General features: G+C 35.8%; 1 protein-coding gene and 1 long non-coding RNA gene across 4 annotated transcripts in view; one reads left to right on the forward strand and one right to left on the reverse strand.

Annotated features, from left to right (window-relative positions):
* Nucleotides 1–9,354: 9,354 nt before the first annotated feature.
* On the reverse strand, nt 9,355–10,020 carry LOC119629343 (uncharacterized). Its single transcript, XR_005245360.2, has 2 exons — nt 9,912–10,020; nt 9,355–9,808 (listed from the first exon to the last, which is right to left on the reverse strand). It is a non-coding gene; the product is annotated as an uncharacterized LOC119629343 (long non-coding RNA).
* Nucleotides 10,021–10,066: 46 nt separating this feature from the next.
* LOC101746432 (teneurin-a) overlaps nt 10,067–15,062 on the forward strand; it is a 62,905-nt gene continuing 57,909 nt past the window's right edge. The window contains exon 1 of one of the 3 annotated variants that reach the window (XM_012691834.4): nt 10,067–10,155. The gene's annotated coding sequence lies outside the window, so the exon portion shown is untranslated. Of the gene's footprint in view, nt 10,156–10,230; nt 10,246–15,062 lie in introns of those variants that run through there. The other 2 variants (XM_012691829.4, XM_012691831.4) reach the window with 2 other exon arrangements.

A 15,062-nucleotide genomic window follows, 5' to 3' on the forward strand; every position in this document is an offset into this window, starting at 1 on the left:
AAAGTGCCTGAACCTATCACAAATATAATATGTACTTGATATTTTTTCTTTCTAATACACCTACATACACGCAAGTTGTTATTATATTACAAAGTTGTATCTTGTATATGAATTTAGGCTACGACTATTGCGTTGAGGTTAAATTAACACCACTAACAAACCAAATACACATTAAAAAAACCCAATCTTCAACTATTTCGTACAGAGTTCTCGGGATCTAGCGGAATCACTTTTGATTTCATTATTAGACCCGCGATTTCAATTAAATTAATTTTCTTGAAACATTAAAATCTTTACATAACATTACTTAATTGTCTTTGAAATAAATTATCATGCACTAGGTGTGCCTCGCTGTTTCATCTGCATGAAATTTGCAATTTGACGCACAAGGGTAGGCATTTTTTTAACGTTAAGGTCTTTCGCGTTGTTCGGAGTAAATAAAGTTAGCCTTTTACATTGGGTTGGCTGTGAGTGCTGCCTATGTGGCCGACATTAAATAGAAATAAATAAATGCGGCGAGATAAATATAAGATAATCTCATGACTCATTTATTCCTTCGTGTACAGTATATGCTTCCTAGATTAGTAAAATCCGCTCTGAGACCGAAGCAGTGATAATTCGAATTAAATGTCTGGAATAGCCACTGGCAGTTTTTACTGCAAGAAACTTTGTCTGTAGAACAAACAAGTTTTGCAGCTACCTCATATTCTCAATGAATCTTGATCAAGTTTTGATTGTTGTTCTAAAATGATTAGATCCAACTTCTTTAAAACAAAATTCCAACTATAATTCCTCGCATCGACATACTAAGCTATTTTTAATATTGGTCTTATAGATTTTACACGTATTTTTATACGTTTATAAACTTGTGATACTTTAACACTAATTGACCAATATTAGTCAAATAATAATACAGTATAACAGAAAACGACATGAGTACATCATTTGATTTGGACAAATGAGACCTTTGCATAATTCTGATACAAAAATAAAGGAATGTGGATAATGGACGGCGAGATCAATACAAAGTAATCGCTAGTGGATCCAATAAGCTCGGCCAAAACAACGGGGGGTCGCATCACCATCGGACGGAATCGGAGGCTGCGAGCCGAACACGGGGAAACAATATGGCGGCATGCAAATAGCTCGGCCATTATCGCACCTGGGCAGCGCGAGCCGCCCCGACGAGTAAACAAGATTACGGGAATTGAATGGCTAATTAGGGAAAAAGAAGCCTCACCGAACAAGCTGAGTTATCGCGTCTCGTCTCTGCCATATTTCACGACGCTTAACTCGCCTTTATTGTTTGGCCGCCTCTTGTTTAGCTAAAGAGGCTTGTTAGCTTATCTCCGAAGTCTAGGTAGACTGCATTAAGTGCCGTCAAGCGCTTAGATTTACTCCGCTACAAAGCCTCGAATACCGCTAAATAATAAACGCCTCTCTCGTACGATTTACGGAAGGTTAATAAAGTTAAGTAAAATTTAGTACCTATAACCGTATTTATGTTATGAACAATGCAAGTATTGTGTTCGTCACAGGAATGCTTATAAATATTAATGGTGTCGTATTAATTTGTTTAAGTACTAAAATAACGAGCATTTCCTTTGGACCCACATCACAGATAACAGAATTAATAAGGTAAAAGTGACAACAACCGCGTTACGCCCGCAACTTTACTTGCCGATAGCGACCCAAGCGGTCCGGTCGACATCACTAAAGAAAACACTTTATCATTATTCAATTAATTAATTAGTGACTTTTATAGATAATAAAGTTACTATATTTACGAGTCGGCTTCGTTATTTTTATGTTATCTGTTTAATTGTAGGAACTTTAGGCGAGTCTACTGCACATGATCACCGTATCATCCATGACATTTATATTATAATCTGGTTTTATCACCAGTTAATATAGAAGTATAGTTAAGTATTTTATAAAATTACGACAAGGTTTTCTTATATTACAAAGTTTCTGGTTTCCGTTCGCGTCACAACAAAATACTGACCTAAATTTGGTTCCGCAAATGCCTTATTTGACGAACTAATAGCATCTTCACCATGCTTCGTAACTCAACCCTCTCACTGATTGTTGTCCCTATTTGCCTTTGTTGAGGAAGTTTTTTATTTGCCTAGATGAAGATAAGAGCTCAATATGACGAGCAATTACCAGTGTCAAAATAATTACATATCAATAATAAAATGAAAGATTCCGCGAATATTGAAACATGTGATCAAAGGCCCAAATACGGGCTCATTGTTTGATGTTGATTAATTAACTGATCATCACGGACATCATTAGCGTGAAGCAGTTGATCGCAAAATTGAAATTAATCACAGATCGATTGAATTGAAAACTTATCACCTATTACCGTCTATTAGAAGACAAAAATGTGCCCAGGAATTCATTGATAAAGTTTAATTGCAAAAAACTTATTAAATATATAACCGAAAACTTAAATAACAATCTATTTCATATTAAAATAAGGATTATGTTGTACTAATCCATACACTCTCTCAACTTGCACAAATCCAATATTCTGTATTAACGTTATGATTTAAGGAGATAGGTCCGTTGGCGGTCAACGTTAAACGTAATTTAATTACATGTAAGCCTTGTCACTGAGCCCACACAGAAACTAGTTAATATAAGATTAATGAATCATACCGATACCGATACAAGATTATGTCCAGTTACTGACTTAATCGTATTTTATTCTCACTATCAGACTTTCCATTCCGTTTTATGATTACACAGTATTCCGCCTCAACTTTAATAATTACTACTTAATGACATTGTTTGTTCTTTCACGTTTCAAATTGATCTGTAGCGTTGAAAATCTTTATTAATTTATGAAAGCTTTTAGTGACCCAGGATCCCGAAAGCCAAACACTTTGTCTAGTTGAAGCCAGAAAGTTCCATAATTTCTTTGCCGAGATAAGAGGCGAAAGTTCACGCAGGAGCAGAGATTTATGACATCACCGTCGTTCCTTTCACTAAATAATAAAAGGCCGCTGTAAAACGCGGTGGAGGCATAAAAGTTTTACGTCCATACAACCCGTTGGTGTTCGTAAGCGGAGCATGTAGGGCGCGGCACGTTAGTACGCCAAATCTCCATAAAGAATAATCAGTGTCGGCACAATAATACGTGCCCTCATAAATCGTAACGCTAACCTGCCATCATTTTGTCTTTTTGTAATCAATCAGTCTGAGTCGAATCTATGGCCCGTGAGGCCAATTTAGTGAAGACGGACTTCTCTGCCTGTGAAAATTGGCTCCCGAAATTTATATTGCCAACTAATATACGTGGACTACTCTTTAGATTGCGTGGGCGGAAAACCGTGCTCAGGAGTGGGCTGATATTAGCCTATCGTGATCCCCAAGACTCAGACACGTTTTTTTGGTTCTTTAACTATACCCCCTTACTATTTTTATTACTTGTCTTTAATATCCAAAAAAAAGATGATTTTTAAAAAAAAAAAACAGTATTAGATTGATTTTTTTTTTTAAATAGATATAAAAATATATTTTACACTAAAAATCGATGTAGTTTTGTAATATCATTTTAAATGTTAGATATTTTAGGTCATGATTTTGATATCCTCAGTATCTCAGTATACGTAAATCAAAAAAAGGTACATTTGATAAACCTAAACACTATCCTACTTCTGTGAATTCTAGAATACAACTCAAGGTTCAATATTATTAGAAACATAATATAATATATTAAAGTCAGGGAATCGTACACGTTATTATTCCGAAAGATGTATATTGCTATTCCATACAACAAACTCATAGGGCAGACGCCAATTTTTTTAATACATATATGCGCTCCTAAAACCTTTTTTTTTATTCAAAATTTAACTTTTCCCAATAACAGATAACACGCATTGTGCTATCCAATACATCCTGCAGGAGACGATCACTATATAATAGGTATAAGATTTCGATCGAGGATTTCAGGTATTTTTTTTATTGCTTGGATGGGTGGACGAGCTCACAGCCCACCCGGTGTTAAATGGTTACCGGAGCCCATAGACATCTACGTCGTAAATGCGCCACCCAGTTTGAGATATAAGTTCTAAGGTCTCCAGTAAAGTTACATAGTATAAGTGGCTGGCGGCATTCATGTTACGGTTTCTAAAGGCTACCGTTCTCACTACCAGATGAGCCGCAACCTCGTCTGCCTATCCCAACATAAATAATTCTAGACCTCCTCAAGATACTGCAGTTACTGAACTGTTGAATAGTAGTCATTCTTCCAACGCAACTGAGCATTTTTTGTTTTATATTGCTGTGGACCCTATTGCTATATAGTCTACCTGCAATTAAGAGGTTAAGGAAGACTACCAGACACCCAAACGTGAAACGCACTGGTTCAGCAGTTATTTTTAAGGTCAAAATCTCAAGTGTATTCTCTAACTGTTGGGATCTACAAAAAAAAAATTAATCAAATTTGATTCATCAAAAAACCATTTAAAGTGATGCGTAAATTTATATTTTAGATTTTTTTAATAAATAAATAAATCAAAGATTTCACTTATCTTCTGTTTCTCTTAAAACGGTGAGCTGTTCACGGGGAACAAACAAGTTATTTTTTACAATTTGTATAGGTAGTCTGACGGTTTATTCATCTATTGAAATGCGAGTGCTGCTTAACTTTTTACGACGGTACACCTTTGAAATTGAATAACTGAATATACAAAGATTAGCGGCTTTAGACTGTATTACATTTTTATTCATTCGGACCGATGATAGCGGGTATTGTTGAAATTTTAACATAAAAAGCGTATCTAACGCAATTCTATGAAGACTCGTTCGTGTTATTATTAATATTTTTTTTTGTTTCATTTCAGTAGCCGTCTCTATGATGTGAGATTTAGGATAACAGATGTGAATGAAACTGTAATTTTAAACTGTTTTATTCTACTTACTCTTCAAATGATATATGTTTTTTTTAAAGAGACAAAAAGTTTATGCTCTTCTTCTTGCTTCGGTTTCCTCAATACTGAGGATCGCGACCACCTCCTCGCAACAAGAGTCCATTACGGACCACTCTACGCTATTTGCCTCTATCTGCCTCTATCTATATTATGCTCATGCTATGCTATTACTTAAACAAAATCGTATCCTTATTTGTTAAGTGTGATTAGATTTAGGAGCACTAAGACCGTGTTCTAATTCAATAAGCCCCACGGAACCTCCTAATGGACGTTGCACCTCTGTTTCATAGAAACACTATCCAAACGTTCGGTTGTTTGATGAAATTATAGACGTCAGAATTAATAGAGCAGACTATTGAAGAAACGTAAATATTAGTAGAGGCATATCCACGATTTTATCGTAGCAAATTATAATTAATTCCAAAATAATTATTATAGACATCTATTTTAATATTAGATTGAATTAAATAATTAAGTGTTAGTCTAGAGGTCGAGGTGGCTCAAAGAAAAAGACAAAAGACACGCGAATCCGTGCAAATGCGTGATTTTTTGCATTAAGCAGATCTAGATTTTATGCTTGTGATGTGGTGAAATTTAATATTATGTACTAGCATTTTAACACGATACAAGAATTTAATTATTTTCAGTTGAAAATTTATCCAAGTTTTATCATACAGTACAATACCGCTTAAAGTATGTAATGAAAGAATTATATATCCAAAGTATATAGTACACAGTACAAAGTATATAAGTGAGTGTATATAAAGTAATATAAATGTACGCAGACTACTTGTAAAATTTACTTGAAAAAGTAATGATTACTTATTTAAACATAATCTTTATAAATATATATCGCTAAAGGAAAATTGAGTTGCTATAAGGCTTTTACTCTTCAACCTTTCAGTAATCAGATGAGAAAATAGAATTTCACATTAGAAAATATACCAACGACATTGAAAGCTCGGAAGCCTGATTGCAAATATGATTACGGTGACTACATTCATAAATGTTCGCGTAATTTAACATGAAAGCCATGTACTGCGACGTCGCATCTATTGACCCACTTCCACTGGCAGTATATGCGATACGATGCAATGTAAATTGTAGGTAAAAAGAAAACGTTGTGTTATATCGGACATATTCTCCATAGACAGCGGTAGGCAGCGGCTTGGCTCTGCTCCTGGCATTGCTGAAGTCCATGGGCGACGGTAACCACTTACCATCAGGTGGGCCGTATGCTCGTCTGCCTAAAAAGGCAATAAATTAAAAAAAAAAAAAAGACACCATTACATGAATGCTTCTTGGTATGTTGATTGATTGATTGAAAATTGTACAAAAAGATTGAACAAAGGCGAACTTAACGCCACGCATGCATTCTCTTCCAGTTAACCTTCGTTGATGAAGTGAAAGGTTCAAGAAGTGCGTAGCTGTGATGAAGTTAATACATGGCGATAATTTAAAGAATTATAGTAGACATGAGTAAAAGTAAACACTAGGTTATAGTTACATTGCCAAAATAAATACATAGATACATACCTACACATACATAATAATCAGGCTTTCTATGCTTTGAGAAAAACATCATGTACTTTCTTATGTACGTACTTATGTTCAGATATGAGATAAAAAATATCAGTAAGAACGAAATTTTTAGCAGTTTTGAAGAAAGCTCCGAGAATATTTCCGACAACTAAAAGCACATAAAAAAATCACAACTTATCTACAGCCTTTGATAAATATGAGACTTAGGAACTGAATATACCATATTTCAGCACTAATAATTTCATCGTAAGAAGGTTAGCCGTTCCATCGTTTTTGTAGGATTATCATTAGATCTGAAGGCGCATACCCGGCTGAGTTGAGGTCGTGCGGTGACACACAACAATCACGGACGACAGTTATGCAGCGTCATGGTCTTCAATAGAAATGCCCCGATTTACGTTCCTCTATCAATTTTTTTCAACCTTGTTTTTGTCAAGCCAGCGATAGAGCCAGTGTCGCAAGATAGCATCGAATACCCGGGCTGTGTTTAATTCAAAAAAAATCGATTTTTTAATTTATCGTAAATCGATTATCCCATAAATGAATGGGTTTCAAATGAACAACTCAACCGAGTTACGCGATCATCATCGATACGAGTAATATAAATGCGACTAATCTATTAAACTAAATCACGCAAAATCTCCGAACGGGGTAGAATGAAATTTCGCACAAAGGTAATTTACAAACTGGATTAACCCATAGGATTTTTTAATAATAAACATTAAACTTGGCAACGTTCTGCTGTAATAAATACGGCGGTGTATTCGTTAGTTCGTGATTTTACGTACCAACGAATCTACAATTCGACTAGTAATTTATTGACCAGAGATTGATACGGGCAGCACTTTACCGCGGGGATCGTTTATATTGTGTAATACTTTCTGTATTACAGTTTTAACGCAGGTTTATCTAAGAATGTCTTATTTCAAATGTAACTATAAAATTTGTTAATGCAACTCCGGAACTAGGTATGATTGTTTTTAAAGTTAGCCTGTACATCAAAATCTCTATATATAAAAATAAATTGCTGTTCGTTAGTCTCGCTAAAACTCGAGAACGGCTGGACCGATTTGGCTAATTTGAATTGAATTATTCGTGGAAGTCCCTGGAAGATTTAAAAGGTGAGAAAATATAAAAAAGCTCGGAATTATATAAAAACAAACAATTTTGTTTTTCCTTTGATGTGTCCCCTTGATGTGTCCTTTATTTATAGATTAAGGCACTACGAAGTCTACGGGTCAGCTAGTCAACAATAATAAAGTCAATCCGAATACGACTAAATTTCATATGAGACCCTTAATTAAGACCGACCAGTTTCTGAAGCTGAGGTGTCGTTAGATACCTAAAGAAACGTCGAATTTAAATGTCTTCGACAAAAATTAAACGCAATGGCAGCCCGAGATCAAAGCGATAGCGCCATTTCAACTTTTTTGTGGAACCAATACCTACTCTTCATTTCCTTTTTAATACGGATTCAATATTGCGATAAGAACATCGGAAGACTTTCACAGAAATCAATCTTCAATTTATTGAACGTGTTTATTTCCTTGTCATCTACAGACGCAGGTACCCTCAAGTAACGTAATTTGAATAGATTAACATCTCAAATAATACTTTCGTGAATCACAAAGCAGGACCAGTCAGTCGAACAGTTATCATAGATTGAAACGAAAACAATACCGGCACGGTTGTTTTACTAGTCACTCGAAGGGGAGTCGTTTGTATGCGTAATGGAAGATCAAATTTCGTATTTGTTCGTAGGGTCGTTAGCAGCACCTTCGCGCTTGTTTATAAAGAAAACAAAACCCCTTTGCGCGTTGCGGGTCGCGTTCTGTAACGCACAAGGAAACCTTACTGATACTATTCAATAACTCCCGTCGTTATTTTCTATGTATAACACGTATTATAACTTAAAAAAAGATGTGTGGTGTCGTGGGACACCGGATAGGAACGAAGTTCCTTATTATAAAAATATTAATTTTAAGTTCTATTCGAGGTATAAAGAAAATAAAACTGGAGTTTTCGCAACAACCCATCGTCATTCGGTAACGTACGAACTTATTGTGGTACACTTCATTAACGGTTGTTTGCATAAGAGTTAGTGTATTGCGCAAACGAACGCTCTGAGATCGTGGTCAATGAATGATAAAAAAATATGTTATTTTTTGTACGTTATTACAAAGTTAAGTCGTACACTGTGTGCATTACTAATAAAAATCTTACGTTACGGACGTTTTTTCTCCGTTAGGGTACCCCTCCGCATCGTACCATAAGGAACTTCGTTTCAAAAAAAAACATTCACAAAATGCATGCAATATAGTTGAATTTTAAATTTAACCTTAATAAATTTAAGAAAAACTAAAACGTTACAATTTTTCAAAAGGTATTGAATATTTAATTTCACGCAGCACTTACACCGAATGCGCGCAAAGTATTCGTGTTTATGGACTTTTTACGTTGTACATAGATTGTCTGGTAGATACGAGATACCTTAAACCCGATGGAGCGTGAATTAAAGTCACGCGCCAAGGACTATGGTACCCACATGTCGCTTCTAACGCAGCATTTTGGGTCGTTCAAGCTCAAGCTTCATGTTTCTATGTCAATGATACAAAAAAATGTCGTCATGGTAAAAATTACGATATATAACAACATAAATAATATGTTTTAAAATATAAGCGGTGTTCCAAAGGGCTATAATATGCAAAAGGCACGAATATTGGCATTGATTTTTGAATAAATAAAATCATCCATAAATAGTAGTTAAAATTAGTTTTTAAGCATCTGAATATAATAAATTGTTTATTGTTTATTTCTTTTATTTATTTATCCAATTCACTAAATTTGAGACAATTAAAAAGGCTTAAGTAGGTTCATCTTTGTTTTAACCAGAAATCCATCCCACCTTAAAATTCTTGTCAAATCGTTAGCTCTCAAACATTTTTTCAATGTTTAAACTATCTACTATTTAAAGTTGAATGGCTTTTTGAATCGATTTTATTATTTTGAGTTCACACTTCCTAACTTATCGATAAGGCTTATTTAGATAACAGATTCAATGTTTGCAATATGTGTAGTGTTAAAGTGTTGTTGGAAGGTGCATACGCGATGTCAAGATCACGTCCGTTGTCGTCGTAACATCGCGGCGCCGCGGGTGACACGCGCACCCCTCCGCACCGCCCCGCTCCTCACTCTTCACCCCCGTCGTCGTCATCCTCTTACCCTCAACCCTCGTACCACGCATGCTCCAATTATAATCTGTTTAGGGATGTCTATTGTCGATTAACTTCTTTATTTTTACTTGGACTTTAAAAATGAATCATTTCCTGAAATTATGTGAAACATCTTAAACTTTTGCCTCGGAATGTAAAAGAAAAGTAATAAAAGTATCTGTTGCAAAATTCGTTTCTAGTGAAAGTATTACTTTACCAAAGTGAATCCAAACTTGCACGTATGTTGAAACAACTGACAGGGTTAAGCACGATATTCAGTAGCGGATAACTCGATATAAGCTCCACAGAAGACAGGGCGGCATTATCTGGTGGAATAGAATGCGCGCGCAGAAGCGTCGCGCGGAGGGCATCAAATCGCCTGCGGAGGGCGTTCGGACTGCGCGCATTCTCGTTGTCTCTCGCGCGGTCACTTGTCACAACACCTCCGACAACGGCCAGAGGTGCGTTCGCTGCTCGGTTTTAGTTTAAATGTGCGGTCACTGACCGATACTATATTATAAGATGAAGCGCGATTGACCTCTGCTCTATAAGTGCGTGTACCGATCTGACTAAAGGCCCGAGCCCCACGATAATCGCTTAACATTCCACAATCCACATGCATCTGCAGGTATCCTCAGCCCTCGGTAGCGTGATATCATTTAATATTATTGTAATTGGAGCAATAACCGACTGTTCGGTGTCCGAATTCAATTGTTATGGTGTTTTTTGTTTTGTTTAAAATGTGTCATGAAAGCGCCACTACACAAGTTGTCGTGATAAGTGATTTAAAAAAAAAACGCCTGTCCATCATCTACATGAAAAGAGCCTTGAATCTTCTGTAAGCAAATTTAGAGATAGCTAAAACCAAATCCATTAGTTTTTCTTTTTTTTTCGACAATTAAGATATAGCTTTACTATTATTACGCTTAAGTTTTTCAAATTGCAAATAAGTTAAAAACGCAGTACTTTTTTCTAGTACAAACAATAGTATTACGCTTGATACGTACAGTATAATATGTGTGATTTGTTTTTTAAAAGCCTCAGTCCCTTCATCTATGTTATTTATGACGGTGACTAAATAGAAACGGCGTCCTTGGAACCCTCGAAATTTATTTCAACCCTACATATAAAATAACATCAGTCGTAACTAAATTTACTAGTTGGCTATTATTGCAATAATTTAAAGAAAATGTTAATAATATACAACACAGTTTAAAACGTACATATAATGTATTTTAAGTCTGATCTGATCTGATTTTCGCGTCTGATAATGGCCCAACTATGAGATATATGCTCAGGAGGGATGACTTTTTATCAGAATGATGATCCGTGTGCTCGCTTACTTATTACGTTAATAAAATTTAAATATAAAAGATACAGAAAAAAATGTTCCGTCTAAATGCTTGGCACTCTCACTATTCGCGGCAGAGTATCGAAAATTTATGCAGAATTTGACCCGTGCGAAACGTAATGGAAGAACATTAGCATATCTGAAACAGTACATTTGAAAGGGAGGAGATTAGTACTAACCAAAGCGTAAACGTTAACAGATTGTATTTGATAATATAAACGAAAACATTGCTGCGTAAATGACAAACAAATTTCTCAATGAATATGTGTACGTTTTAATGATGCAAGCAGCTTTTGGGAACAAATCCACATTATACTAATACCGCTCGATGTAAATGGATGTTATTATGAGTTTACGCTCCACTCATAAGTCGATATTAAGCAAAGGATTAATTCTCCGAAATAGACACGCGTTACGCCTTTTGATGTTAACTCCAGCCGATTTGTACGAGCCGTTTGTTTTGTAATTATCTGCTTATCTTAACGTAATTACACTTTGTGGTAAATTTACTTTCAATATTCCATTATAGCTGTGTTTCGTGTGTATTCATTATGAAGCTATTACCATTAACTGCAATATAAAGTATAAATTGCGGAAGCCATTTGCTTAAATCAAATGCCTCTTCAAATAATTCAGGTTAGCAAATGGCTTACAACTTAGGATATAGTTATATCACTTCGAAATCGTATCGTAAATACTAGGCATTGTTCATCAATTTGTTATTTACGTTAAAACAACTAAAATCTTCAATAGAGACATGGAACTTTAGCACTTCACACATATTCATTTCAATTTAAATAATAATAAAACTAGTAAAGCCGGTATAGTTGTGTAGATATGAACGGAAACTTGAACCGGGGCTCGGACATCAATTAGGTTCGACTTGTTCTCGCAATTATGTGCTCAAACTAAATTGCTTGAAGATTCGTTCGTCGTTAATGGTTCAACTAAGTTTGATCATGACACATGACCGAGGTCGCTGAATGTTCACACGGTGCACACGACTACCTTAGCGCCGTAATACAGTTATACAATTATTTTGTAATTAAATAAAATAAAAAGTGATCAGTGTGATCGCCGAGAAAATTGCCCACGGTAGTTTTGATGTGAAAATGCTATTCATTGATTTAATTTTTTATTTATTAAGTACGTTTAAAGAATGTGAACAAACGTGCCATATATAGGGTAGGTACCTGGTAGGACCTCTTGTGAGTCCGCGCGGGTAGGTACCACCACCCTGCCTATTTCTGCCGTGAAGCAGTAATGCGTTTCGGTTTGAAGGGTGGCGCATTTACGTTGTAGATGTCTATTGGCTCCAGTAACCACTTAACACCAGGTGGGCTGTGAGCTCGTCCACCGATCGAAGCAATAAAAAAAATGTTGAGCGGGAACCATCACTCGTGGTGATCAGTAATGCCCAAGATAAGTCGAAATCGCTGCCAACCACTAGCCGTTTTCACTTTAGTGACTAAAATTTTCCAATGACAAAGATATATATGAGGCATTGTATCATAATTTTGTTGAATCACCGTCTATTTTTCATGTCAGATGTCGTCGTGGCTTTGATCGGTGACACCTCACGTGTCACAAATGTTACGACACGCACATAATATCGTTGCTGGCTAAGACCTAATGCGAGCATGACCGACAAGAGGACAATTTCCGGTCCGACCCCACCTTACCGTCATTACTCGCCAGAAACAATTCCCTTAGCATTAATGATGTCGCAATGCTTCGTTCAATATAAATTACTGTTGTTCACATTTCTATGATTTAAGTACAACCATTGCAGGATACACTACAGTACTTTTAAGTTCTCACAAATGGTTAAATTTTAGATGCTATAATAACGAAATGAAGTTTAATGATTTGCCTATACACGATAAGTGACGTGACGTTTAGCGATAGGTACCTTTTACTGGTGGTAGGACCTCTTGTGAGTCCGCGCGGGTGGGTACCACCACCCCGCCTAATTTATGCCGTGAAGCAGTAATGCGTTTCGATTTGAAGGGTGGGGCAGCCGTTGTAACTATACTTGAGACCTTAGAACTTATATCTCAAGGTGGGTGGCGCATTTACGTTGTAGATGTCTATGGGCTCCAGTAACCACTTAACACCAGGTGGGCTGTGAGCTCGTCCACACATCTAAGCAATAAAAAAAAGGTAAAAGATTGGCTTGAGCCACGGCGACCACTTAAAATCGAATGGTCATAAACTTATTTGCTTTCAACGGCAATAAAAAGCCATAATATTAGTACAAACATGTATATTCTTTAAAAACAGGATTTACTTTCGTAGTGCCAAAATGTGTTTTTAATAAAAAGCTACCAATTATAATTTAAAATGCTGAATTAACTTGACGCCATTTGAATTTATTTACTTCGACTTTGTAACAGTTCTAAATTCATTTCGTTCCGTAAATTAAATTAATAATTTTAAGACAGTAATAAATTCTTGCCACAATAAAATATAAAACATTAATTGATAACTATTAAAATGATAAATATAACACGATGATAAATATAACATAATATTGATAAATTTGATGATCACTTTGTTGGTGCAACTTAATAAATAAATAAATAAATAAATAAATTTAACACGGCTTGATTGCAACTTTTCTTGCATCTCCCATCAGCCCATCAGCTTTAATCAAATGTCTGTATCTCTCTGTTTTTTCAGTTTGAGTTTGTTTACACCTCCTTGTAACGTATCAGATTGGTTACTAAGTAGCTTCCCGCAAAACTGGTTTAATAAAAGCACTGAAGACAGCCAAAAGTTTTTGATTTTAATATTTGATTTGGTTTCTGCTGTTTGAGCCCCGTCAACTCGCCTACACGTTAGGTGATATTATAACCCCTCGAAGCTACCAGCAAAAGTAGAAAAAAAAGCTATCATATAAAAACTTTCACTGAAATTAGGGGTGTTATTTTTAAATATTCTATTAGGTCGATTATAACCGACAAACTGTTTTTAATTTTTAAGCGTTGAAGTCACAAGTGCTGACAGATCCTAGTCCAACGACAAATTAACAAAAAAAAACTCATGGAACGGCGAGAGTAAGAAAAAAAACAAAATGTGACGAAAGTTTTTTATCTTCAGTTGTTTTACCGACAACGCGTACTTTGTAAGTCGAGTTACCTTTATGTCATGTATAATAATGAAATTGTCGTTTTGGAATAAATGTGTGAACGTCATCAAATGACGAACTTGAAAATGTTCACAGGTGGCTAGAGCCGATCAAACCAACATTATATTTTTCCTTAATTTTGTCACCTCGGCTTAAAATCAAGATCAGAAATATTATCTCAATTTTTAGTTCGGCCCGTTTTAGAAAGCTTGTTCATTTAATTCATAATTAATACTCTCGTAAATAAATTAATCAAGGCGTTTTGTTAAGAAACTAAATTTTTACATTAAATTTCAGAATTCACCATTTCACTTGTGCTGAGACCCACTGCGGCAACTAAAAAATCTTACGTAGAGGAATAGGATAGTAATTCCAATACCATTAAAACTCCGAACTTACAGACTTAGGTGGGCGGCATTCACTTTAATGCCTTTTTGTTTTTCGATAAATGGTTCACAACAAAACGCACGTGAGTCCGTCTGCCCATCGAAGAATGCTCTCACGGTGATACCTAACTGATGATATAATAGTAGCAAATGACGTAATTAACCTTTATAAAAAAAGGCTTAAAACGTGCGGGACTTGGGATTTTATTGATCATGCGTAATTATCAAACGAGAACGTGACAAGTTCTGCGGCTCAGCTAGGTTCCGTGGTTCCGACCATATCACTAAATGACAGTATGTAGTTCTTAAAGATACGATTTTCGGTAGGCAGCGGCTTGGCTCTGCCACTGGCATTGCTGAAGTCCATGGGCGACGGTAACCACTCACCATCAGGTGGGCCGTGTGCTCGTCTGCTTACAAGGGCGATAAAAAAAAAATGAAATTAATCCATCAATTGCATTATTTAGTTGATTCACACAACTCCACGGCTCACCTAAGATT

The sequence above is a fragment of the Bombyx mori genome, chromosome 13 (assembly GCF_030269925.1).
Source record: "Bombyx mori chromosome 13, ASM3026992v2".
In the NCBI taxonomy this organism is placed as follows: domain Eukaryota; kingdom Metazoa; phylum Arthropoda; class Insecta; order Lepidoptera; family Bombycidae; genus Bombyx; species Bombyx mori.